At 54.1% G+C, this 26,401-nt stretch overlaps 1 long non-coding RNA gene across 2 annotated transcripts in view; it reads right to left on the minus strand.

Annotated features, from left to right (window-relative positions):
* LOC101708235 (uncharacterized) overlaps positions 1-23,869 on the minus strand; it is a 139,882-nt gene extending 116,013 nt beyond the window's left edge. For both annotated transcript variants that reach the window (XR_002394570.2, XR_015441171.1), the window contains exons 1-2: positions 23,725-23,869; positions 19,842-19,900 (exon numbers count right to left, since the gene is read on the minus strand). This is a non-coding gene — a long non-coding RNA (uncharacterized LOC101708235). The remainder of the gene's footprint in view (positions 1-19,841; positions 19,901-23,724) is intronic.
* Positions 23,870-26,401: the final 2,532 nt, after the last annotated feature.

Here is a 26,401-nt window from a genome sequence, read left to right on the forward strand (position 1 = left end):
CGGTAAAGGTGCTGGACGGGGTCCACCTACCCTTGTGGGCCAGGTCTTCTGGTCTCTTTGGCCCTAAGGTCTGCATGGGGCTTCAAACTGCAGTCCCAGGAACTGCTACCAGACTGGCACCGCAGTGGAGTGACTTGTGGAATGACAGTCCTTTAGAAAAGCATCCCACTGTCCACTGCACCTTCCCAGCCTCTCTGAGGCTCCCCCAAGGACACTGCCCGCCTTGGGCTCCTGGCAGACGTTAGCTGATCACCACGAGACCTGCCACTCCCCACAGGAGAGGTCCTGCCCAGTGAAGGCTGGCATGGGGCACGAAGTGAGGGCAGGGCACCTGACTGCACTGCAAGAAGCTGCTGGTCACCTGCTGTGCAGGGGCTGGGGCTGTGAGGCCACACAGGGTCCACAGGCATCCCACGTGGTCAATCAACAAGCTCTAAGCACCTCCTAGGACACGACAGAGAGCAAGACACACACAGGTGAGGTGCTGGCTCCTTCCTCCATTATCGTGAAGGGAGAGGGAACTAAGAAGCAAGCAAGTGGCTGGGGACGCAGCTCAGCATGCATGAGGATCTGGGTTCCATCTCCAGCACGATGAAAAGAAAAAGCAACCAAGTAAAGGGGGGGTTAGGCAGGGATAAAGTATTTGGAAGAAGATAAATGGGCTAATGGGGTGGGTGGAAGACTTTCTTCAGACATGAGGACCAGGAACAGCCTCTCTGAGGAGATCTGAGCTGAGGCTTTGAGGAGGAGGAGGCCCAGTCATGGAAGGCAAAGGGCAAGTGCAAAGGTCCTGAGGCACAAAAGAGCCAGGTGTTCCAGGAACAGCTGGGGCCTAGCCTTGGAGGAAGGAGAGCAGATAGCAGGGTAGACAGCGGCCTCTGAGGAACCTGGATTTATTCTGAGTGCTCTGAAGGGCCACGGGAACATCTTCAGACAGGGGAATTACATGATCTGGTTGCTGTGTGAGAAGTGGAACAAAATTCGAAATAGCAAGAAATGAGAACGGCTGCTTTTGTAGGTCAGAAATGGCCTCGCATGGACAGATTCGCATGGCCTGGTTCTGGTCCTGCTGGGCTGGCACTGGGAACAAGGACAATGACTTACGGCTGGGCCGCCTGTGACCTCCCTGGCGACCTCCAAGGGAGGCCATGGGTGTGGCTGTGGATTGGGGAAGAGGAGCCCGGGTCCCCTCGGGTGGCTGCAGCCCACCGGGACCCCGAGCCGACCTCCCCCTGCCACTGGCTCCTCCTGCCCCGCCGATCCCGATCCCGGGACACCAGATCCCCCACTGCTTCCCTCCTGCTCTGGCTTCCTCTGAAGAGGAAAATTCAGGCAGAGAGGGGTCTGCACAGGAGCTGGCCGGGTGACCATGGGGTGCGATGGTGCGCCTGCGCCATGCAGCACCAGGCCCCATCTTCCGGACAGGGGAAATGCACACAGGCCATTCCCAAGTCTGGTGTGGCTGGCGGATATCTGCACCCAGCCCTCTTCCTCCCTGGCCACGCTTCCTGAGCTGTCTGTGACAGTTCTGCTGCAGAGTGCAGGCTGTGAAGACAGTAAGCATGTGAACGTGTGGCACGTGTCTCTCGGGGCAGGGTGACCACAGGTAGTGTGGAGGGTTTGCTACACTTTTCTGCTGACAGAGGACTGTCACCCTCTTAATTCCAGAAGCCACGAACTGTCTGAAAATCTAAACGATCCCAGCTGCCCATGGATGTCTGGCTTCACGTTATCCTTGCAGCTGGAAGGGAGACCACCGGTTTCACCCTTGGGACAAAATTTGGAGAGGGGGTAGGAGCTTTTCTCTTTGAGCCTGTTAGAAACGCATTACTGGGGTCCTTGGGGGCCCCCAGACCCGTTAATTTATTCTTTCCAAGGTATGCTGGGTTTGTTAACACTGGTCCACCAGCCGGAGTAGCAAAATAGGCCACTGACCTGGAATAAAGCGCCTAAAATATGCAAATTACATAAAGTAGGAACCACCAAGGTATTCTACAGTCTCGCTGGTGCTGTGTTCTGCAAAACTACACCAAACCCAAGGCCTACTGAAGGACTCAGAAGATGCGGTTCTTTCGGGGACAAAAATTCTCCCAAACCCCAGATCATGTTAAAGAGAGAGCTGTCACTAGCAAGTGGCTCAAAATCAACCCGGGCGCCCTGTCTGCAGCCCGAGGGTGGCAGGTGCCAGTCTCTGGTGCACCAGTCCTGACTCCGACACTGCTCACAGATCCCACCTCACTGTCAGCCACACTTAAAATTACAACGGCTACATCTGCGTCTCGGTAAATACCGACAGGAATACTCTCTCACCCCCAGGAGTGTGTGCACTCCTCACACCCCCGATAACGAGCACCGGGCAACGGGGCCTGCAGAGTGGAAATGCCTTCCCTCTCCTTGGTCAACTGCCACAGCTTGTGATGCAATGTATGGCCTTTATATGAAAGTTCCTTTTCGTTATTAAAATGAGGAAGGGTTTTTTTTTAATATAGGGATGATTTGAGCCAACAGTTCAACATAAGAACAGGATGTCTGCCTCCAGTGCTGCTGATACTGAGGGGTATTCCGCTTCGCTCTTCTTTCTTAGGGCAGAGCCCTAAACAAAAAACCCTTTTCAATGATCAAGAATTTCTGGCAGAGAAAAGGTCACTTTCCAGGTTTTCTTTAAAAAACAAAACAAAACACTTCTAGTGATCTGAAAGGAATGCTCTGGAGTGGAGTATTTTAAAAATTCCCTAGTAGTCTGAATAAACTGAAAGAGCATACCATGAATGCGTGCTCTGACATGACTGTGCTTGTGTGTACCACACAGCCCCACAATGGAATTCAGACCCTTGGTGAAAGTTTCTACACACTGTCATTCTCCCTCAGGGCTCAGAGCCAGTACGACTTAAAATGAGCAACAGGCCATGCAGAGACAGTGCCACTGCAGGGGGTTTTACTGTGGATGCGGTCAGAAACCCCGCATTTCCAGGCACACTGCATCTGTGCAGGGCAGGGAGCCCAGCCTCACCTGAGCTCTCCCCTCCCCAGAGCTCGGGAAGATGTGCATGCTCACAGTGCTCCCTGCAGTGCTGCTGGGTTCCGCGGTCACTCGTTCCTTCTGTGTGCGAGATGTCAGCGCTGTGGTTCCCCTGCCCCCCCAGGCAGAGAGCCACCAACCCGCCACGACGCTCTGGCCTTGCCCGCAGCAGCTGGAGAGTCACAGCCCACGCCCACCACTGCAGACCTGGAGAAACCTGGCCTCACACTGCCTTCCTCCTCTTGGTCACCAGGACCACTTCTCACAGACCATGACGGCAGCTGTACGCAGTAAATGCACCATGTAAAAACAGCTTGCTGCCTTGTGAGTGTATATATGAATATCATGTCCACCCATTCTACACGCAATGTGAACTGGGAGTATATTCAAACTTCGGTGGATTGTTCTTAAAAAGTGATGGAAACATACCAAGTAATATCAAATAAAATATACTGATTTACAGAAAACATAAATCTACAACAAATGGTACTGTACTTGATTCATTCTTACACATAGCCCTTCCTTTTAAAAATATAATGTGTACTTTTTGGAGAGTTTAAAATCATAGTGAAAATAAAATAAATAAAACCAGAGTAGTACTTCATGTCTACTGTTAGATCAGCTATTTCCATAAAGAAATTTATAATGATTCAATCATCAACAATATAAAAATATTTTGTGACAAGCACAATTTACATCGATTATAGAACTGGTTGGGTTGAGCAAGCTTTTAAAGCATTGAAACTAAAAATAGGTTTATCAGGATCTGTAAGTGCTCACCAGCCCAAAAATATCTTTTGAAAAGGATTCAGGTAATTGGGCTGAGGGGTTCACGGGCCAGGACCAGCCCACAAGGCTGTGACTTCCTGAGGGCAGAAGAACCTACGGCGTTAGTAACACAGTCCAAGTTTAGGGTGTAACAAGGTCCTTAAAACAGGGGTCTGGAGGTTATTTTACCTTCACTGACGGGGTTCGGGTGGACGAGGAGCGGGGTGGGGACTAGGGAAGAGGAAAGCCAAGTTGAGGAGCAGGGCCCAGCTGGAGAAAATGCCAGTGAGGGCTGCTTCCCTGGCGACCCAGGTGGACTCCTTCGGAATGAAAAAGCAATGTTTACTTCCATGTGATGGGAAAGCACCAGCGACTGCTCCACAGACGCGATGCCCAGCCTGGAATCACTGGGACCGGGACCGGGACCGGGACTGGACTGTGCATCGCGCTGTCTACCCTCCAGCCCACCTCCCAGAAGCAGCTGCTGTGCCCCTAAGTGTGACAGTAAGTGTGCGTGTAAGTAAACACACGGCTGTGCTCTTCCTAAACACTCACATTTAGCTCAGTGATCCCTCTGGGGGAAGTGCCACTCCTAATTAGCTCTCCACACAACAAGTCCACGGTCACCAGCTGGCAAGGGGTGGGGCAGAGTCCACCTTTGTCTTTTGTCCCCAGCCAGGAACTTGCCTGGGAAGGGCAGCCAACGGCCTGAGGATAAAGATGAGACACGGGGTTCACCCATCAACGCATGAGCCTGCAAGGCCGCCAGCAGGGGCTCCCAGACCTGGTGGCCTGCAGGCCTCAGTGAGGTGTCCACCCAGCCCCGACCCAGAGGCCCGTGCCAGGAAGGTGAGGGGTGGGCGGGGCGCAGGGAGCCAGGACCCGGCGCCTACTCACCCGCCTGCATTATTAACAGATGTTAATGGCCCCTTAGATCCAGAGAAACCTCTCTCTTTCTGCATATGAAAATTCCAAGTTAAAAGAATCCAGAAGCAGCGGCGGCGGCAGCAGCAACAGCAGCGGCAGCAGCCACCTCCGGGCTCAGTGTGTGGCTGAGCCTCCAGCCCCGCGCCTCCCTGTGCCCCGCAGCAGCCCCCAACTTGCTGCCGCGGGACCGAAAATCAATCCACGAGGAGGAGCCTCAGGCGGGCTTGCACGCAGACAAAGGCTCTCCCGGCAGGGCCAAGGCTGCCTCGCTCCGCTCTGCTCCGAAAGGCTCCGAAAGGCTCCGAAATCCATGAGCTTCGAGGGGCATTCCTTCCGAGAAAGGCTTCCCACACATTGTCTCCTTTGGTGACACCTCAGTCTAGTCCTGAGGACGTCCCGGCCGCTGCCCCAAGGCAGCAAGGCAGGCGTGCCCAGGACTCCCGAAGACCACCCGCCAGGGCAGACCAGGGAGTCCTGCTGGCCCTGCCCCAGCACAGCCACCCACGGGCTGCTGGTCCCCAAGGACCACAGAACAGCCTTCCAAAGCCCCTTGGGTCGGGGTGGGAGGAAGGAAGGGGGCGGAAGCAGGGATGAGAGAGAAGAGGGGGCAGTGAGCAGACAGGGAGGAAGGGCCTGAGGAAGGGAGGGAGGGAAGGGAGAAAGGAACAGGTTTAAGCCCACTCCAAGGTACACGCTGAACATCAACCAACCACCGCTGCTTTTAGTCCTAAACTGTTTTATTAAACAGGTGAAAGCCTTTTTGAAAAGGTCTTGAGCCAGATTTAGTCTGAATACACTGAAAAAAATACAGCACGCAACTCTGCAGTGTACCTGGTGGCTGGTCGAGGTACTCCGACCCGGGCCAGCCTCCCCGGGTGTGTCACACCCCGCACAGCAGCAGGGTCTGCCGAAGGGGCACCCGAAGCATCCCGCATCACCAGCTTTCTGGATGAGTCAGCTCCTACAGCTGGAGGAGCACAGGAATCCTGCAGTCTGTGACCAGGAGGTCCCCAAGGCAGTGCTGGCCCGGGGGACAGGCCACTTCAACTTTCTGGACATTCAGGGTCCCCTTATGAGGGGAGCCCCCAAACTAAAGGCAGTGGTTTAAGATGTCTTCCAGGTCTGGGCCCAGGAAGAGTTTGTTAAGGCGCCTTTATAGGTGACAAATGAGCATGCTCCACACGCCCCTTGTGAATTTTAATTATGTTAATTTCCCTTTTCGAGTTCTTCTTATTGGTGACCGCATCTTTCTCACATATGGTAAAACACCATTAGCACAATTACTATTTTTCAGTAAACCAGGCTGGCTTTTCCTACCACAAGCCCCAACCAGTGAGAACCAATGGTCCAATAATGGTGGCTGCAGCGACACGAACACGGGCTTTCTCGAGAATCTCAGAACAGCCCTCCCAGGTCTTCACCCGGGCTCCTCTCGTCCTGAGGACGTGATCCAATGCGATCAAGTTTCAGAATAATGGGCATTTGTACAGTAAGACGTACCCTTTAGCTGCTGATGCACTTTTTAAAAATTGGCTTTTAATGAGCAGCTGGAAAAGTTCACCAACAAGCCATTAAGCACTTCAGGGTCTGCTTTATGAGAAGCGTGAGCTGCAGCACAACCCAGAGGCCTGCAGATTCCAGTAAACCCAGGGCAAGAGTCTTAAAATTCTATCCATGTGCCAGGTAACTGCGGATGCCCCGAGATGGGAGGGTGTCCAGGTGGCCAGGGACCGGAAGTCACCTCCCTGCAGAGGAGGCGCAGGGGCAGCTTTCCGGGTTTCAGCAACAGAATGAAAAACGTCATTAGTTCTTTCAAGACAAATGCCGGCGATGGCTTTGTTGCCAATCCTCCCTTCTCCCTCCCTCCGCAGCATTAGGAGAAGGCGGCAGAGAGACTACAGTGATGGAATCACAGGGTCTGGCTGCATTAGCAGAATCGCAGACAGCACCAGGGTGATGCCGCCTTCGCTCCTCGGCTCGCTAATTATTTACCCAGATCAAGCCTGACTGCTGGAAAATCGCTCTCTCCAGGAGGTGACCGAGCGGAAAGGTTCCTTGCATGGAGAAAGGCTGGGCTGGTGGCTGGCATCTCGCTGAGGGCCAGGGAGCCCTTGTGGGCAGAGTCAGGGGATAAACACCCAGCACGGCACCGTGTCCCTCATTCATTCCCAGGCAGGCATTGATCCGTATTCAAGAAATCAGGCAAGGAGCGAACACCTGAGATGCCAAGGACCCGTAAAGCGGAAGGCCCTGGAAGATATGGCTCTTCAAATGAATTTTGTGGCTGAGGAGATGGAGGGTGTTTGGCAACTGCAGCGTCACCAGAGGTCCTTGTGCACAGACAAAGCAGACTGCTTCATTGTTCTCAAGGAGGGTACGGGAGCTGCTTTCTCCTGAGGGGGTCCTGGAGGCAGAGCCCCTTCAGGAAACACTCGCCTGCCAGCCTGCCGGAGCCCAGCGAAGACAGAACACCACCGCCCCTCAGCTCCCCGGCTCCCCAGAGCGTGGAGTCGCTCCCGAACTCCACAGAGGACCATGTTGAGAAAAATCAGTTTAAATCAATATCGTTCAGATGTGTCTATTTTTAAGAGCTCTTTCTGAGGCAAGGCTTCATTTAAATGCTTTCCACTTCCTAATGTGCTTTCCCGGGACTGCAAAACTACTGTCACACATATGCAAGTTTTAAATTTATCATCAGGCCTGGGACGGGGCAGATCACCTTCAGATTCCTTTTCTTCTCACCACGGACAGTGACCGTGGTGGCGGGCGACCGGGCAGGCGTGGGTCTGTCACAGTGTAGCACAGGTGCTCACCCACGGCCACCAGGAGCTGACAGGCTTCCCTCACAGGCATGGGGAGACAATTTGGGTGTTTTGGGTCGGCATTTCCAATTAGGCTGTGTTTATTCTAACATTAAAATCAATTTGTATTCTCCACATATACAGCCACCTCTTAATGGTACATCCGAGGATTCTTTTCCCTGCTTCTCAGGCAGGGCCAGAATTCTAAATCTGTCATGATTGATTAGCTTGCAGATTTTTAAAAACGAATTTCCCTTTTTAAAACTGCCTTTTTTTGGCAGCTGACATTCTAACTTACAGCTTGAGAGGCTGTGGAATTTTGCTCCTGTGTTTCACATTGAGCCAAACTACTTCCTTCACATGTGACTGGGACCTGTAATATTTTCATGAAATTCCTCTCCCGGAGTACTGGCAGCCTGTTACAGCACTGCCTTCGAGGGACAGGGCCCAGTCTTGGGACAGTGATGAGTATGGGTTTGTTAAGTTCCCACCACGCTTCTTACTGGACCTCACAGGAACACAGTAAGTATTCTACAAAACTAAGTACTAATGGGATTTTGAAGAGCGTACAAGTTTGACCAGCTAGGACTATGAGGTCACCCCTATGTCCAGTACAAAAGTCACCGCTCGATTTGCAATGCTATGTAAAATACAGACCTGTGGTGGTGAGCCTACAGCACGCATGCCACAGCCAGCCGTTTGTTACCATCGAAAGCTCTGAAAGGTTCGCCACCCCTGACACAGACGAATTCGTACCGTCAGGAGGAAAATACCCTATCACATCTCACATTGGTAAACTGCTGTATGGGAAAGAAACAGGCTAAGGCATGTTAATATTCATTGTGAGAGGGCCGGGGATTTAGCTCAGTGGTTTCGCTGCCTGCTGCGCAAGCGCAAGGACCCGAGTTCGATCCCTGGTACCAAAAAATCAAAAACAACAAACAAATATTCATTGTGAGAACAAACATTAATTATAGACAATTTCCAGTTTAGTACTTTGAAAAGTTTAAGTGGAAGGTAGAGAAATTTCTGGTTTCCCAAGGAGACAATAAAACCTCAGTACTGCCCTAGCCATTATTCAGAAGATGGGCCACAGGTTCAAATGTAAGATGTTTTAGTCCTCTGTAGGAAAATGCTTATTGTAGAGATTTAAAAAAAACTCCTTGGGCTCCTGTGGACGTTTCCACTGCTCCTAGGCTCTGCCACCATTCAAACATTTTGAGCATGGCCTCACTACACCCGCCTTCACGCACATGGAGACCCTGTTCTGAGCAGCTCATGGCAGGCCCGGTCCACTCCTCCCTCGCCCTCTCCACCTCAGCAAGATCCTGAGGTTGTCACGGAGCCACTGCACCACTGGCCCTGACTCTCCCCTGAGGAGGGCAGCACCCTAATTAGGAGAGCAGCGCTGCCCTGCAGAGGGACCAAGGGGTTGAACCTCTGTGTCTGAGCATGGTGTGGTGGCGCACACTGTCATCCCAACCCCAGCACACGGGAGGAGGAGGAGGCAGGAGGAGCACAATGAGTCCAAGGGTCACCTATGCTGCTCAGCGAGTTCAGGGCCAGTCTGAACTACGTCATCTGGACATAAACCACACATGGGGTCTTCCTATGTCGTCCAGGCTGCCCTTGAATTCCTGGGCTCAGTAATCCTCCTGCCTCAGCCTCATGGTAGCTGGGCACACAGGCATACTCCGTGTCCACCATTTCTCCCCATTCGTGCAGCACCCCGAGCCAAGGGCTCAAAAGCTGCCATGCGAGGAGCAGAGGGACCATGTGAAGGAGTTGTGCCCCTGGGTAGATCTTGGTGCTCTGGGCCTCTGTTCCCCTCCGCCTGCCCGGGAGGGGTCACAGGGAGGCTGGTGCATTTGCAGAGGGTGGGAGGGAGCTCCAGGCTCACGGAAACTATGGCCACCTGAGAACCCTCGGCAGAGCGGTGCCTGGGCATTTCTGCCTCCCAGGGAGGTCCCAGGGCGAGGACACTGTGGCCAGGGCCACAGACCCCTCCTGTCCCCGGCCACCAGGGCCAGGGCCACATGCCGCACCCCGCACCGGGAACAGTTCTGGCGATGTCAGGTGGACACAGTGGCCCAAGCCTGCTTGGAGGCGGTGCAGAGTCACTGCAGGAGAAGAGGGGGAATCACCTTGGGGAGGTGGAGTGGGGCTCGCTCTGCTGACGGAAGGGCACTGCCCTCTGCGTGCATGAACCTGGGGCCTCCACTGGCCCCCCATGGAAACTACTCCTTGACTCCTCGGCCTCTCCGAGCCTGCGCCCGCCACCCGGGCTCCCCATCTTGCTAGGGCGGACAGGGGGAGCCGGTGGGGTGATGGCTGTGTACCCCAAGCACGAGCCCACTCCCTGTTCCTCAGTCTGTGTCCAACTCAGGCTCCGCTGCCCGGGGCCTCGGCGCGTGATTACCATGGGATAAAAACTCAGTCCCCACACCCCCGTCCGAGACGGACAGCACAGGTGTGGGTTCTGCAGAGACCCAGGTCTAACATTCACCCAGAGATGGTTCTGAAAGTCTCTAGAGAGCTGTTCTGCTGAGGCAGTCATACATGGTTGGAGAAGGGCTGTTGTCTTCTACTAGGAATAAAACTGTAAGCAAAACCCCCAGCGCCAGCAGAGGAGGAAGTGACTCACTGACGTGTGTGACGGCAGGCCGGGCCAGGCGGGAGGTGCATTAGCAGAGGTCTGGAGGCCCGGCTGGGAGGCTTCGGCTAGGAAGTGAGGCCCGGGGTACCCGGGGTCTGACTCCATCTTTCTGCTTCTCCCTCTGTGGCTGGTAAGTCAGGGACAGCTGGCGGAGGCAGTGAGGGGGCCCGAGCCTGGAGCCTGGAGCCTGGCAGCAGAGCAGGAGGGCAAAGGGCCGCTCTTCTCTTCTGGCCATGCGACCCTGTGCCCTCCTGCCCTCTGGGAGCTGGTTTCCTCAGTATGTGCGGAGTAGTGACAGCAGCACCTACTGCCCAGACGGCTTGAAGATCTAATGAAAACGGCTTCAAGGGTCAAGCCCAGCGGGTGGAGGAGCCATCCAGTTCCTTTCCGTCTCCATTCCTGACGCTCCAGGGCCGGGTGGGGCCAGCCGAGGGGTATAGAGAGGGCTCCCGGGTGCACCCTGCTCAGATGCTGTCCCAAAGCCTACGCCAGCTGCGGGGCATGACCTGGCCCCATGGCCCCTGCCCAGGTCCCTCGTGCAGAGCAGACGCCGTGGGCCTGGGCAGCCGGTGGGAGGAGGCCCTGACTGGAGGGGCAGGGAGGCTGAGCCGGGCCAGGGTTCCCACAGTCAGACCCTGATTTGGGCCGGGCTGTCTAACGTTGCACAGTAGCGGGGTCCGGGGCTCCCCTTGGGAGCCGGGGGCACTTATGCCACAGCCACGGTCACAAGTAACAGGGTCTTCCAGGGGCCGCCATGTCCCCCTGCAGTTCCTGGCCAGGCTGGGCCTGTCACCGTGAGGCTGCTGCTCCACTGCCCCAACCCTCGGGCTGGGGACAAAGGTCCTGCCAGCTGGAGTGGCCCCGCCACCCACTGCACAATCCCAGGCTGCTGACCAGGCCACCACGCAGCCAGGGACAATGGGCACTCTCAGTGTGTTTTCAATCGAGCGTCTCAGCCTCTGCTTCAGCCACAGCACCCAGCGTCCTCCAGACAGCGCCTTCTGTCATCGAGACCCCAGCAGTGCCTGCTCGGGGGCCCGGCCCCCGGGCGTGAGAGGCCTCGCTGTGTGGCTGGCTGGGATCGCCCCTGCTCAGCGAGTGACTGTCAGGCCCCAGAGGGACAGCGGTGCCAGGCGCGGCCAGCCTCCGCCCCAGGTGTGCACAGGGACAGGGTCCGGGAAGGCGGCTGCCAGCCTGTGTGCCGGGTGTGGGCAGGGCACGCGGAGATGGCCCTGTTCTTCCCCAGTCACCAAGGGACAAGTCTGGAGTGTGCGCCCTGCTGCAGCCCCTCGGGGACCAACTCTGCACCCCACCCGAGGTGGGGCGTCGGCGTCAGCTGCTGGCCCTGCCCCACCGCAGGAGCCCCGCGGTGCCTGCCACCCTGCTGTGACCCGGCCCCGGAAGCCGGAAGCCGGGCTGGGAACGGCACAGGCAGCCCTCGCAGGGCCGCTGGCCTCAGCCTGCCTGCCTCTCTGTCCCCGCGCTGTGCTCCACACACTCACCGCTGCAGCACGCTCTGGCCCTGCCACGCTCACGGCCCTTCACTCTGGAACCCGCCAACCAGGCCGCTTTCCCAGCTAGGGCCCAGGAGCGCAGAGCCAGGGCCACCTGGCCCTGGGGATCTTCGGGGGACAGAGGCCAAGCAGCACAAAAGGGGCCACAGCCAGGGGCTCAGGGCTGCTCGAGGCAGGTGCAGCTGGAGGGTTCTTTGGCCTCCTCCTCCTCCTGCCATGCTAACAATCGCCAGTCCAGTCCTGTCACAACCCCCAGCTGGGAAGGCAGGCTATGCTGGGCGGTGGTGGGAGGGGAATGGTGCCTGTGTGTGCGGGTGTGCACGTGTGTACATGGTAGTGTGAGTGCCTGTGTGTGCTACACAGGGGCAGCGAGGGGAGCTGCAGCTGCAAGGCCAGGCCACAGTGAAGGCCCAGCCTATCCCTAGGGAAACCAGAGGCCTCTGTCCCTGCCCAGAGGCTCGGGGGCCAGGACAACACCCAGAGACCCTTAGTGGACCCTGTCCCTGCCCTGGAGACCCTGCAAGCATGGTGGAATTGGGAACACGCAGGGTGGTCTGGGCAGATGACAGCAACGGGCAGCGCACTGTCCTCAGCAAGGAGCCCTCCGTGCTTTCCGGGGTGCACTCCTGAGAGGAGCAGCCGAGAAAGCAGAGCTGCCCACCCCACAGCATTCTGCGGGAGCCAGGCTGCCACTGCAGGGCTCAGGCAGTGGAGGTGGCACCATGCAGAGACCACACCAGACTCGAGGAGGAGCAGCAGGTGAGGACTGGCTTGGTTGTCTGAGCAGAAGGAAGTGCCCAGTGGGGGATGGGAACTGGGTGCGGCCAGGGGGCTGCTGCAGACACAGGTCCAGGGCCCATGGGCAGAGCAGGCAGATGAGTCCAGGAAGCAGGAAGAGGTAAGGACACCAAAATGCAGTGCAGGCCCTAGAGGGCAGATGCAGGCAGCAGCACACACAGACGTGCGACACGGCGGGGGTGGGGGGGGGGGGCGTCCTGGCTGGCAGGGCAGTGTGGCCTGGGACCTCATTCCCGCCAGTCCCAGGCCCTCCCCAAGGTGCTGCTCTGTCTGCATCAACGCCGTGAAGACGTGGACAGGAAGTTCCTGTTCTACAACCGAGCGCAGAGCCTAGGGCCGCTGTGTGTGGGTGCTTTTTCCTAAAGCTGTCTTGGGGGACTCGGGGGCACAGCCAGCTTGGAGGGTCTTGGTCCTCGGGCAAAGGTGCAGTGTCCACGGGGAGTGTCCTGGGATCTGCCCCGGCCGCTCCATCCTGGCTTCTGAGGCCCATGGACGCTGGGCAGCCAGAGTCACCGGCGGATGAATCGAGGTCACGGCTGAGGCCTGCTCTCCTCTTCCCTCCCTCTAACCTATTTTTCAAGCCTTAGGGTGGTGTCAGCAGGAGACAATGAGCTCCACCAGAAACAAGGCCATGGGCCCAGGGACGCCTGTGCCCCTGAAGGCTCTGGAGCCATCAAGGTCAATTCAAAGTCAGGGACTGCAAGGAGGGGAAAGGCCTGGCAGCTGCAGGAAGGGGTCCGGGTGGAGGTGAGGGCAGCATGGCAGCCTCCCAGCTGGGTTCCTCCCTGAGAACTCAGTGCCCGCTTTCTAAACGCATGGAGGTCCACTTCTCCCAGACGCAGGCCCCTGAATACAAGGCAGATGGGGAAGCCTCCCTGTGGGCCAAGCGAGGATGTGTACGGTGACAAAACTGCTACAACCACTGGGAAGCAGCACGCAGATTCCTCAAAAAACTAAAACTAGAAATTCCCCTCTACCCAGCTATTCCCCTACGAGGTATCTTCCCGAAAGAGATGAGACATTATAGTGATCCACGCACACTCATGTTCACAGCAGAGCAGCTCATAACAGCTAAATCTTGGAAGCAGCCTGTATGTCCATCAACAGATGAATGGATAAAGCAAATGTGGTATTTACACTCAATGGAGTACTACCCTGACATAAAAAGGATAAACTTGAGGCATTTACAAGAAAATGGATGCACCTCGAGACCATAATTTCTTTTTTGGTACCGGGGATCGAACTCAGGTCCTTGCATTTGCGACGCAGGTGGCCAAACCACTGAGCTGAATCCCCAGCCAGAGACCATAATATTAAATGAAATAAATCACACGCAAACTTAAACATCGTATGGTATCTTATAAAAGAAGGCCAAAATACAAAGAAAGAGCAAAATAAAAAATAACAGGACACAGGGAGCGAGATCTTTTTCAAATGCAAAGTGGATGAAGAGATGGGGGAGGGCGAGGGAGGGGAGAGAACGGGGATGAAGGAAGCATTACGATGCGCTCTGCACACGCAGCAGCTCCCCAGGAGGAACCGGGCATCATGCACTGCAGACGCGCAGCAGTGAAAATGAGACTTCAAAAAGAAGGAAGAGGCAGCGGAGGACCTGCGGAAGGGAAACCCTGAGCTCTGTCCTCCAGAGCCTCCTCTGGAAGCCAGAGCCCACTGCGAGCACTTCCTGTGCTCAGAGGTCCGGGAGGGGGACCACTGGGACGCCCGACCGGGGCTGCATCTCAGAGATGCTGTGGTGTCACACACTGCATCCTGAGGAGTCTCGGCTCTGTTTGAGGCACCCAGCCCTGGCACAGGCCCTGTCCTCAGCTTTCGAGGTCCCCAAAGAGGGCAACACAGCTGAGTCCCTCCCTGATTCTCTAAGGCTGTGCTGCCTGATATGTAGCCACATGACACTTGGTAACTTCAAGTTACAACTCAAATCAAGTAAGACAAAAAATTCTGGGCCAGGGATGTAGCTCAGTGGCACCATACCTACCTTGCAAGCGCAAGGTCCTGAGTTCAATTCCCAGTACCTGGAAAAAAAAAATTCTGAGTCACACTGGCCACATTTTCAGGGCCCACAGCCACATGTGCCTGGGGGCACTGTGTGGGCAGCACGGGTGAGGGACGTGTCCGTCACAGGAGCAGGTTCCTCGGAGAGGGACACAGGCACTATACAGATCTATGCTTAGATGTAGGCAAAGTAATTACTGTGGTCACTGTGGTCACTGCCTGCAGCACTCCTAGGGGATATGGAAGAGGAAGAGAAAGAAGATGACCACCACCCTGCCCTGGGCACTGGCTGTTTTCCTAATTTAATAACATCTCCAAAGAGAGACAGCAGCTGTCATCTCTATAAATGTTCACCTTATGCTGTTTTGTTTTTTACGGAACTGTCAAGGAGATCCTAGCCTGGGAGGGAGGGTGTCTGCCTGTCTGTCTGTCTGCCCGCCTTACGACAACATCCCTGCCCTGTAGATCCTGGGCTGGATGCATTGCCTAAGCGGCCTCAGGAGGTCAAGAGCCCTTGGGACGTAGCTGGAGCCTCCCCTGGGCCCAAACTCATGCCCCACACTATTTCCGGGGTCACATCAGGATGGAGGAGCTGGGCAGGGTGAGTCTGGGGCAGGTCTCGCGGGCACGTGTCCGTGTGTGCATCTCATCCTGCACTCTGCAACCTTCTGTCTTTGATAAGAGAGAGAAATGCTTTCAAAGCACTGTGAAGAACCTCAGATGCCTGTAGGACGATGAAAAGAACACACCAAGCTGGGTATGGGACACATATCTATAATCCAGCACTCTGGAGGCTGAGGCAGGGGGAATCATAAATTAGAGCCCAGCCTGGGCAGTTTACAGTTTCTAAAAAAAAAAAAAAAAAAAAGCCAAGGCCAGCGTCCCCGAGTGTACTGTCCATCTCTGTCACGGGAGCCTGTCGGAGGGGGCCAGTGCCCCAGCGAGAGAGGAGGACACTGAACCCGGAAGTGAAGCAGCTGTTTTCACCGGATTGTTGATTTTTAAAAACAAGAATCTCACTCCTTAAATCCCACTCCCCTACATGCCCTCAAACCAAAGCAAGCAGAAAATCACCACCAAATTCCTACCTGACCATGGCAGATTAAGAAAACAACTTTTGCTGCAGCATGTATCTCAAACAAAAACCAGGCAGGGGAAAACCTGGGAACCATTTTCTTTAATGTTCTAGAATAACTGGTCACGACTAAGTACTGTCTCCAGTTAAACAGGCTCAGCTCACTTGAAACAGGGCACACACTTACTATAAGTAGAACAATGTGTCTGTGACATATCAATATATCAATGAGTACACATCACTGGCAGACTGGTTATAAATGATGCCCCTTACATAGATGACACAGATTCTTAAAGCACACAGGAATTAAGCGCACTCGAGGTTTTCCCATTACGGTATTCCCCTCTGTTACAGAACTTACACAGAGCTCCCTGATTGCCCTGAGCACATTGTCTTGTTGATTTTCTCACGGCAAGCAATTAAGCCTGAAAATAAACTTTTTATTAAGTGTAAAGCTAAATTTATTAAAAGTCATTTATACTGAGCTAGTTCTTCACTGATAATTGAATTAGTAGACGCGTTGCAATTTTTCTTTACCCAAATGTGTTTTTTATTAAAGTGAAGGAAAAAAACCCCACCAATTTTTAAAACGAATATTATCTTTCATCCATTACATCAACCTGGTTCTTACTTGAATCACTGTTGGAAGAAAAACCAGACACACCGCCACGCGAGTTGGGTGAACGCGACTCTGAATTCCTGCCACAGTCAGACATTCCCACTCTGGCTCAGAAGCCGTTTTGAGGAAGTAACAGCAGCGCTAACCTTCCCTAAGCAGGGCTAGAAACCCAGCCCCAAGAGTTAGGACACTCCTGCCTGGAAAGCGGCTGTCAATTCCACTTTTGCAAAGCCTATGCTGACTATCTTGTTAAATGGCTGCAAAGCTTCACTAGGACCCTGGTGCGGATACCGACATTTTTAATTCTAATGACTGGATCTAGAAAAGGATATGTACTTAAATGTGTCCTACTTGTCTTTAAATATTCTCACTATACAAGGTTAAAAACTGGTACGAAAGCAGTCTATTAAGCCTGAGTATTAAGGCCGGGTGAGGTAACACATGCCAGTCATCCCAGCACTCAAGAGGCTGAGGCAGGAGGATCGTGAGTTTGAGGAAAGCCTGAGCTACACAGTGACACCGTATCTCTACAAACAAAACAAAACAAACAACATCCTGAATATCTGTATTAAAAAACGGGGTATTATATAACCAAAGGATAATCTTTAATATCTTTTAATCAGAAATTAGTTCATGTAAGGGCTGGCTTGTCACTCAGTGTTAACAGTGCAGGTGGCCCCAGGTTTGTGAAAGAAAAGGAAAAAAAGAGAGACAGTTCACTAACCTTTACTTGGTTCACAGGACTCCTCTGCCCCTCACTTTATGAAGATAAATTAGTTCCATTATACAACACTTAGGAAAACAGACAACAGCAAGACCTACACATGCAAGCTTCAGACTCAAATTCTTTGTGAATATTTTTCTAATTTTTTTCCCTCCAATATTTAATTTTTGCTTTTTCTTTTAATCAGTAGCACCCAATGAGTTTTAGTTTTATTTATTTGTTTGTTTGTTTATTTATTTTTTGGTATGGGGGATTGAACTCGGGTCCTTCTGATTTCGAGGTAGGCGGCGGAACCACTGAGTGAAATCCCTGGCCCAAGTTTTAGTTTTAATCCCTGCAGACATACACTTCTCTGTAGACCAGTGTCAATGACGTTTATTCAAATAGCTGAGCTTAGCTCCTGTGGAAGCTTGCTTTTATCAACAGCATTCATTTCCCAAGCAGAAGCTTTCACATCATCTCTGTGGAAAAGCCACATACCACAAATAATTCCTAATCCGTAGAAAACTGTGTACATTTATAAGGCAAAGGGAGATACAAGGATTTACTTATGAAAGGTATTACGGAAATGTGTGGCTTTCCTGTAATTCCATATTGTTAATAATTATAGGACTGCAACTGAGCTCTAACTGATCAGTCGTCAGTTAAGCCATCTTGGACATCTACCCTCTTACTGCCGATCAGAAACCTTAAAAAACAAATCAGCAGCTCTGGACCGGTCAGGCCTGAAGATAGGCACGCATTCCTGCTGTGGAACAACTGCAGGCTGCCGGCCCCAGACCCTGGCTTTTAAGTCTCAATACCTTGCTTGGCCTGTTTTGCACATTCCTTGCGATAAGTAGATTCGTCTGGCTATTGGATCTAACTTGAGGCTAAAAAAGTGAAAACTGGCATATTGCACTGTAATAAAATATCCTGTGTACCGCAAAGGAGCAGAAAGACATTTGTCCAGAGGGTGATTTTTGTTCATTAAAAAAGCAAATTAGAATGTGGTTGGCAAAGAGCGCTCTGACTTCATTCACTTACAGGAGATGATGGTTAGATTCCTAACGGAAGTGGAGTGGAATCCTACCCCGAACACTGGGAAAAAAATCGTAATATATCTCACCCTGTCTCAAACGAGGTGCAGCTGGATTCTAACCCGGTGATGGTGCCCCACCTTCCCTAGGTGGCTGGATCCCACACAGATGAACAGCAACCTGCAGTGCCGGAGCCCACGACCGAGGCAGTGACAGAAAGTAACCAGAAACATCACTGCCTGGAAATACCTACGGTCATCACCATGCACTGTCAGGAAAACTGCTTTTATAGAATTGCATATGAAACTTGAAAAGTGAGATTCCTTCACTTATTATTTAATAGAAAACTTGAAAAAAAAAGATTTGGCTTTCCTAAAGCATGGCCACTACTTGGTTCCATCGTTCTTAAAAATAATTTATGTAAAGCAGGTTTTTCCCTAAATGCACTGTGCACTCCAGGTACACACTGAAGATGGTATTTGCATATAGCGAGAGCATGCACTGATACACACATGGTAAAAACTTAACAAACACGGACTGCATAAATCAGTAGCTGATTTTAAATATCCACCAACTTAAACAGATTTGTTTTCAATTTCTGAGTTTCTCAGGTAGAAAAGATCTTTCCTGCTGGCTGCGGCTCTAGATGTGTACACTCTGTGGAATGTATAGAAATGCTTCCCACACAAACAAAGGAAGGCAGGCCCCAGGATGTTGGTATTCTAACCTCGCCTTTGCTATTAAACATCTACCCGACAAACTGGATGGGGACCGGCGAAATCAGTCTGTCATGCTACAGTAAACATGATATTTTGTGTGCTGCCCGACATTTTTCCTCATGAATATAAGTTGCCTGCCATTTATTACGAGATTTTTCCCCGATTGACACCCCATTATGTATATTCAGTCAAGCTCAAAGGAGATTTCAAGTGATCAATATACTATTTGTGCTGAAAGTCTATTAGCAGCTCTAGCAATAAGCTCTGCAGAGAAACAAAAATAGATGTGATATTTAGTGAACTGAATTACACAGAAATCCATGTTCTGGGCAAGGGGGCAAGACAGGCAGACAGAAAAGCAAGGGGCAGGAGAAGATAGGAGAGATGTCTGTCCTAATAAAAATCAGCTTTCTGGTGCCTGATCACTGATGAAGCATATTAAATGCCCGAAATATTTTCAAAAATACTTTAAATTACATGCTGAGATCTCCAAAGAGGCAGGGAGGGACCTAACCCCACACAGGTCCCTGCTTAAGGAAGCAGCCCTTGGCATCCACAAAATGGAGAAGGCAGATCCAGCTCCAGGAATCTATAGAATCCCACGCTGCCCATCATCTTGGGGGAAGCAGCAAAGGCTTCCTGCGTGATTTAACACATTCCACGTTACAACTTCCGGGACTGATCTTAATGTGACCCTCCTTGGGCAGGCTGAAGCCCTGGGGTCAGTGGGTGTGGAAGGACAGTAAGCACAGGACTCCATCTGGGAGAACTCTGCTCCTGAGCCTGGGTGTGTCCATACACCAAAGCCATCTGCTTGAGGACAAAACAGGCGAGCAGGGCCACCCAGAAATCTGCAGGGCCACCTGGAAATCTGACGTGTGGGGAGGTGACAATTCAGCATAACCCAATACAACAGGTGCAGTCTGTGACGGCGGGAAACAGTGTGGCAGGGAGAGCAGAGGAGACCAGTCCCTCCATGAGGGGCCGTGTATGAACTCACACAACGGCGGAAGGAATATGTTCCCATAGGGTATTCATCCCCACCCCGGAGGGTGGGGGGGGCGATACAGCCTCCTTCTAGACCTTTACGCACCTGGAGTCTTGAGCAGAAGCATGAAAAAGGGGAAGAACGGACTGTACAGATCTCCGGAAAACATCGACACTAAATTATTTGCTTTGCTGCACTTACATTTTGATCCCCTCTCAGGCAGAAGAGCTGAGTCGCTATCCACTGGATCAGAGGTGTACCTGCAAGGCACAAATGTGTAGATCACTAGCAGTCTGGGAGTCGGCAAATTCCACAAGCAGCAGAGGCCTGCAGTGGCCTGACCAAAGGAGATGCATTCTGCACTGCATCAGAACAGAAGCAGTTTCTCATGATATTTTGAGTCCTGAAACCCAGAGGGGGACACCTTTTAAATCAGTAAGCTAGAAGGTAACATAGGGCGAGGAAGCCACTTTACTGCCTACCAGAGCCCAGAAGCCACGGAGGAGGAGACGAAAGCCCTCCTCCTCGCCAATGCGCCTCCTTAACAGGCAGAACCGAACCATCCTAACGAGCAATTCTCCTCTGTGTAGGATGAACGTGTATGTGGGAAAATGTGCACACCCTAGCACATTCTGGAATTTTGCAGAAACGTATGTGCAAGTATTTACTGACACATAAACGGAAAGGAAAAGCAATTTCTAAGTGGTTTGTTTGAAGGCTGGTCCCTACTGCTTCAATTTAACATGCACACTGACAACATGTAAGCACATTAATTTTTAAATACATATAACCAGGGATACTACTGGCCCTATAGCTCCTTGCAGTAAGTAGATTGGCAAGCCATATTTTCTGTCCATTCCTTATAAAACACACATAATGTGGTATCTTCACAGGGAAAAAAGTCAATTCACGCCTAAAAGAAGCCAGACGTCACATGCCCCTCCCTGGCCTGTGACATTGTCCTGGGTCCTGAAAAAGCGTGTGGCTATTAACACCATCTCTGGTGGCAAAAAATAAGATTTGCTGTTGGAGTCGAGAGCCAGGTGTATCCAGCCTGCCCACTGCTGAGAGCTGGGAGCTCTGGATGGCTCTTCCTGCCATGCTGTGCATGCGTTCACTGTCAGAATTCGGGGAGGTGCTGTTCTGGAACCTTCATACACTGCAATTACTGTGCCATCAGGACAGCCAACTTCCGTGAGATAATTACTGCGCATCCTAGGAAAAGACCCTCTTCGGGAGCGGGCTCCCAGTGCTGAGCAAAGCACCCAAGCTGTCCTTCCAATTCGATTCCTGAAGCCACCACTGGAATTTATTTTGACTTTAGAATGACTTGGTCACAGGCACTGTACCTGACTGCATATTCCCAGTGACTCTCAAAGACCTGAAGGTGCCGGCATTTGTAGGTGTGGTTGCGGATTTAAGAGAAGGAGAAAATAATACAGGAGGGGGGAAGCACAGGATGGTTTCAGCAGCCTGGCACTCACATGATTAGCTCTGAGGACAATGGGCAATGGAGAAGGACCTCACACTGGAAAACCACTGAGATACTCCCTGCCGGTCACCACACTCAGATGCAGAAATGCTTTCACTCATTCACTCATTTTCTTGCTTTAAATGATTTATTTACCTTAAAAATGGATGGCAACCTCAAGAGGGTATCCTCCTGAAATGTTTTCTTTTGAAAAAGGAAAGGAGAAAGTCTTTGTATCTCCCTTGCTCTTGGTCAGACCCGCACTCTGCAGCAGACGATGTGGGCGAGCTTGGCTATGACAGTAAGACCTGTGAATTCCTAATGCCCCTTCCTTCAGAGCAGCTCAACATTTCCTTTCCCTTGGATTTGAAATGCAACCTCCTTGCCTTGTGGTAGAAACGGCCTTTCTCTAACCTGACGTGATGCCGAGCTCTGTGTGAAGGACCTAGCAGGAAAGGGTAAATTCATTCATCTATTTCTTGGTCCAATTCTGCGTCTCTCACCTCACTGAGATACCAGGGTCTTGGCTATACCACAAGCTGGTTTATTCCATGCATTGCCTGAAAATGAGCTCCGTCTTCCTTAAAAAAAAAAAAACTTATGAAGAAAAATTGATGAAGAATACCAAAGCAAAAATAACTCTTATGGGCTTCAGGATACGCTTTGATACTTGTCTCTCTGATCATGCATCTCGGGTGCAGGATCTTAAAATTTGGAAGTGGCTCTTGCTTCATATCTCTTTTCCGTCAGAATCAACCTCTCAAAGTTAAACAGACATTTTAACAAGCTGACAGGTGAAATGGAATAACAGTGCTTTCCAGACCTACCTATGGATCAAAGCCTACCCTCCAAAATGTTAGTAATTATTTCCATCAAGACAACACCCAAGCTGAGACGCTGCCTCCCCTGCACCACTGCAATTGTTGAATTCCTCTCATGGTCTTTCATGCAGATGCTCAGAAACAGGGTGGGGCTCCCTGGGCTGGCAACGCAAGGTTAAGGGAATCTGTGCAGTAAAGAAAACGCAATTAATCATATTCCGGTTTCTAGCATGCTTCATAAATGCCTTGAAAACACGGTGTTGCAAAGAGGGCCACAGTTTCTAATGTTGGAGTTTGGATGAAAACCTTTGTGTCAGAGCAGATATGCTCTGCACAAGCATGGATGGCAGGCAACAAATGAAGGTGACAAGTCAAGGAATCCAGAAAAACCTCCGTGGAGGACACCAGCTTGTCTGTTGGTGGACATCTCTGTTGATGCTTAAATTTGCTTTTCATTTTATTTTTTCTTTTGCAAGTACAGTTCAAGTCTGCAAGGCAAATCCGACCCTGCTGAGCCGTGCTGTCTCCCTCATGAGTCAGCAGAGCACTGAGCAGTTGAAGGTGCTGCTCAGAGCTGCCTCGGGACACACCCATTTTACTAATCTTGACTCTGATCCATTAAAAATCATCTCTATGCCAGTCGGTTCTGACCTCTGCACTTGCATGGAACACTGCACCTTCTGCCTCCACCTCCAAAGACCAGCTCCCAGGTGCATGCTCATACCCTTCAGCTCCTCTGCTCAGTGCAATTGGATCAGGGCTAATTTCTTCCTCAATGGGCAACTCCTGCTTCATTTTCTCTCCAGTCTGCATGCTATCAGCTTGACATTCTGTTCAGTGGCATATGACAAATCAAATTGGCCATCATTGCACTCATCAAAGCAGGATGTTTTCTATTTCCCAAGCCTGCTTCCTCCACTGCTGTTACAGCCACGGACACACCAAAAAAAAAAAAAAAAAAAAAAACGTCTTTCGTCCCCCCTCCCGCTGGTTTTCTTGGTTTTTGTTTCGATGGGGAAGACAGGGTGGTAAGAAATAATGAATGGATACAACTCATCCTAAAGAAAGGAAAGCAACACGGTAGCTGTAAAGCCAAAGGCACCGCCGCAAACTATGATTTAAATGCCTACACCTTTAATTTAAAGCATTCATCCCCCAATGCAGATACCAGCTTTGAAAAACTTTACCACAACGCGAAGTCCACTCTTTTTCACATCTCTTTGCATGATTCAGCACTTTTAATGCTAATTTCTGCCCCAAAGTTCAAAGGTAAAGGACCATCTTCTGGGTGCCCCAAAGCCTCGCTCGCTCCTGACCGAGCCACCTGCGCTTCTGGACTGCAGGGGCGCAGCAAAAATGCAGGGGTCCCTGCCTCGCCGCCGAAGCGCCTGCGCCCCCCGCAGCGCCAGCGGGCTCCCTCTGGGGCCGGCACCTGAGCGGCTCAGGAACGAACGACCGGCCGCAGAGGCTTCGACCTACCCCAGGCTGGTCCTTGGGGCAACCGCGCTCGCACGCAGGCAGGCGCGCTTGAGTCCCCCGCCGGCCCCGGTCCCCGCGGCTTGCGCTCCCACCTGATGGGTCTCCCGACCTTTGTCTGGCATCTCGAGGCCAGCGCTTCTGGAAGCCCTTCCCCCAGACCCAAGCTCGGGCAGGAGCGGGGGGGCCCGGACAGGAGGCCGGGGAGGCGAGACCTGGGACTCGCGCCGCGAGCTGGACCCAGACACCTCTGGGATCCGCGGACTCCGAAGTCCCCGAGCGTTCCCGCACGGCCCACGCAGCACTGGGCACTCACCTGGCAGGCGCGTCCCAGCTTCGGCGGCATCCGACCTCGGCGGGCGAGTCCCGCGCAGGGCCAGGCCGGGCGCGCCCTGCGGGAGCCGCGATCCTGCAGCCGGCAGCCGAGCCGCGCGCGCCCCGGGTCCGCGCCGAGCCGGAGCGAGCGGGCGAGGGCGCGGGCGGGGCCATTTGTAACCCGGCAGACGCTACCACCGCCCTTCCTCGCGGGGGGCGGGGGCGGGCGGGCGTCAGGTGACGGCGCCCACCCCGCGCCGCCAGCCCGGTGGTTCCTGCCCGGGAGGAGCCCCCTGGCGCGCGCTGATTGGAACTCCTGCCGCCGCGCGGGGGCGGGACACGTGACCGGGGCGGGCGCCCCCTCCCCCCGGCCCAGGGCACCCCATCTTCCTCCCGGAAAAGCCGGGGGACACAGGGAGGCGGGAAGCGCGCGGGCGCGGGAGAGCCGCCCAGCCCCTCGCCGCAGTGCCGGCGACAGCCAGGGCTCGCCCGGCCGGCCGGGCTGCAGGACCCGCCCCCACGGCTGCGGGCGCCCGCAGTGTAGACCACCGCGCCCCGCGGGGCCGCGCTCTGGAGCGTGCAGCTTGCACCCCGACGCACTGCGCCCCAGCAAACTCGCGGCGCTGCTGCGACCGACCCGGGAACCCGACCACGCCCCGGGTGCTCGACCGCTCGGGGACGCGGGGACCACGGCCTGCGGCCTGGGAGGTGGCACCGCAGTGTGGCTGCAGGAAGCAGGCGTGTGCAGGGGCGAGGGCGGGCGCGGGTGTCGATCCGGTTCTCAGCCGCCGGAACGCGCTGCTAATAAAGGTCAAATTCAAGCACAGGAGCCGGTCGCTCCTCAAGGAGCCCCGCTTTTCCCTGCCCGGGCTGCGTGTGACGGCCCCGGCCCCCTCCGCGGCCGCGCCCCGGGATGCGGGGCTGGGAATGCGGTGTCACGTCGGCCGCGCGCCAGCCGCGTCTGCGCCGGCCCCGAGCGCGGGGTATGGGCCGGGCGCGCTCAGGGCAGAGTCCGCGGCGCCGTCTGCAGGACTAGGCTCCTGCTCAGGCTCCCTGCAAACTTCTGTCCCCGGGAGTTCTGTGCTCGCCCCGGTGGAAGTGCGGTGCCCACCGAGCGGGGCTCTGACTTCGGCCCCAACTTGGGCCTGTCGCACCTCCATCCCATCCAGGGGGCCTTTCCAGCTGCAGTGGGACTCGACACGGCCACACCCGGGATCCTGGCCCGCTTTCACTTGGGCCTCGCCAGGCACAGAACAAATATCCAGCAGGTTCACCTGGAAAGGGGGTCACTGTACGGCCGGAGAGAGAACCCTGAGGCGCCGAAAATCGGGGGTGGCCAGGTGGTGGCCTGCAGTGGAGAGAGCCGCCCTTGCTACCTTGCTGAGGACCGGCTTCTTCGCCAGGTGGACGCCTTGCCACCCTTGAGTCCCCCCCCGCACCCCACTTCTCCAAACCACAGAGTGAGGAAATCTCGTAAAGTAGAACTCGGTCGGGGAGGTGGAAGAAATACCCGTTTTTTTAAAAAAAAATACGCCTCTTTAATAAGGAAGATGGGTACCTTTTCCATCTCCAGGCGTTAATTTTGATGTCACCGCCACCTTAAACTAGGTCGGACAGGACGCGAGAACCCTAGGGAGCAGGGTGCAACAGTTTTCACAAATAAATGGGCATCCTCGCCACGCCTCTGCGCAGCTATGTCCGCAGGATCAAGACTTTCCCGGATCGGGCCCCGCGGGAAACCTTTTGCTGCCCGGGCAGGTCTGGCGGGTATTCGAGTTTAAAACCTCTTCTCCCGGTGGTGACTTCGCGAAGGCAGCAAGGCAGCGAGCACCAACGCAAAGCCTCCAGGGGACGTACTTTAACTTGAGCCCTGGGCCGTTTTTGCTGGAAGAGCCGTGTGGGGCGCGCCTGGGGATGGCCGCTTGGTCATGGCTGCTTGGTCCTCGCACCACGCGCCCACGGTCCGAGCGGGGCGGGGGCCACCGACTCGGCGGACGGACACGGGCGGAGTCCTCCGCCTGCTGGTGGGAAGGACCGAGGGGTCATGCGCAGGGACTGGATGAAATCGGGCGGGCCTCCGAGGTCATCCATATACAGGGTCACACACGACCCCCGAGGGGGAGCGAGCGACCCTGACCCGGGCTCGGCTCGCGCCCCACCCACTGGGGGGAGGGCGTCGCGGCCCCAGGCGCTCAGCCTCCTCGCGTGTCGCCGTCCCGAGCTTCAGCGTCCTCCGGTGGCGCTGTCCGGGGTTTATGGAGACTCGTGTGGGTGGCTACGCCTTGGGGCTGTGAGACGCAGCCTCGTGGCGACTTGGGGCTGGGAGGGTCCCAGAGTGAGGTATCGGTCCTGGTTTGCAACCCAAGTGAAGCTCGCAGTGCCAGCGGTGCGTGGGGTGGGGCGAGGTGGGAGCGTCAATGGCACGGTGGGGACACGCGGGGCGCGCTCGATGGGGAGGCTCCCAATCTTGGGCCGCAGCCCCTGCGAATGGACTCGACTCCCGCCGTGCCGAGGTCGCGGTCCCGCATGAGGACACCCAGTGGCCTCCATCGCCACCCGCACAGCCCTCGCGGCTTCCCACGCCCCTTCCCCTGGTCCCTGGAGCACGGGGACCGCAGTGCTCGCGGCGGGCACCGCCAGCCTCCAGTGCCCCCGCCCCCGGCCACACCACGCTCACC

This window comes from Heterocephalus glaber, unplaced genomic scaffold, assembly GCF_053883595.1.
Source record: "Heterocephalus glaber isolate CG9 unplaced genomic scaffold, H.glaber_assembly_v1.0 deba00001504, whole genome shotgun sequence".
NCBI lineage: Eukaryota > Metazoa > Chordata > Mammalia > Rodentia > Bathyergidae > Heterocephalus > Heterocephalus glaber.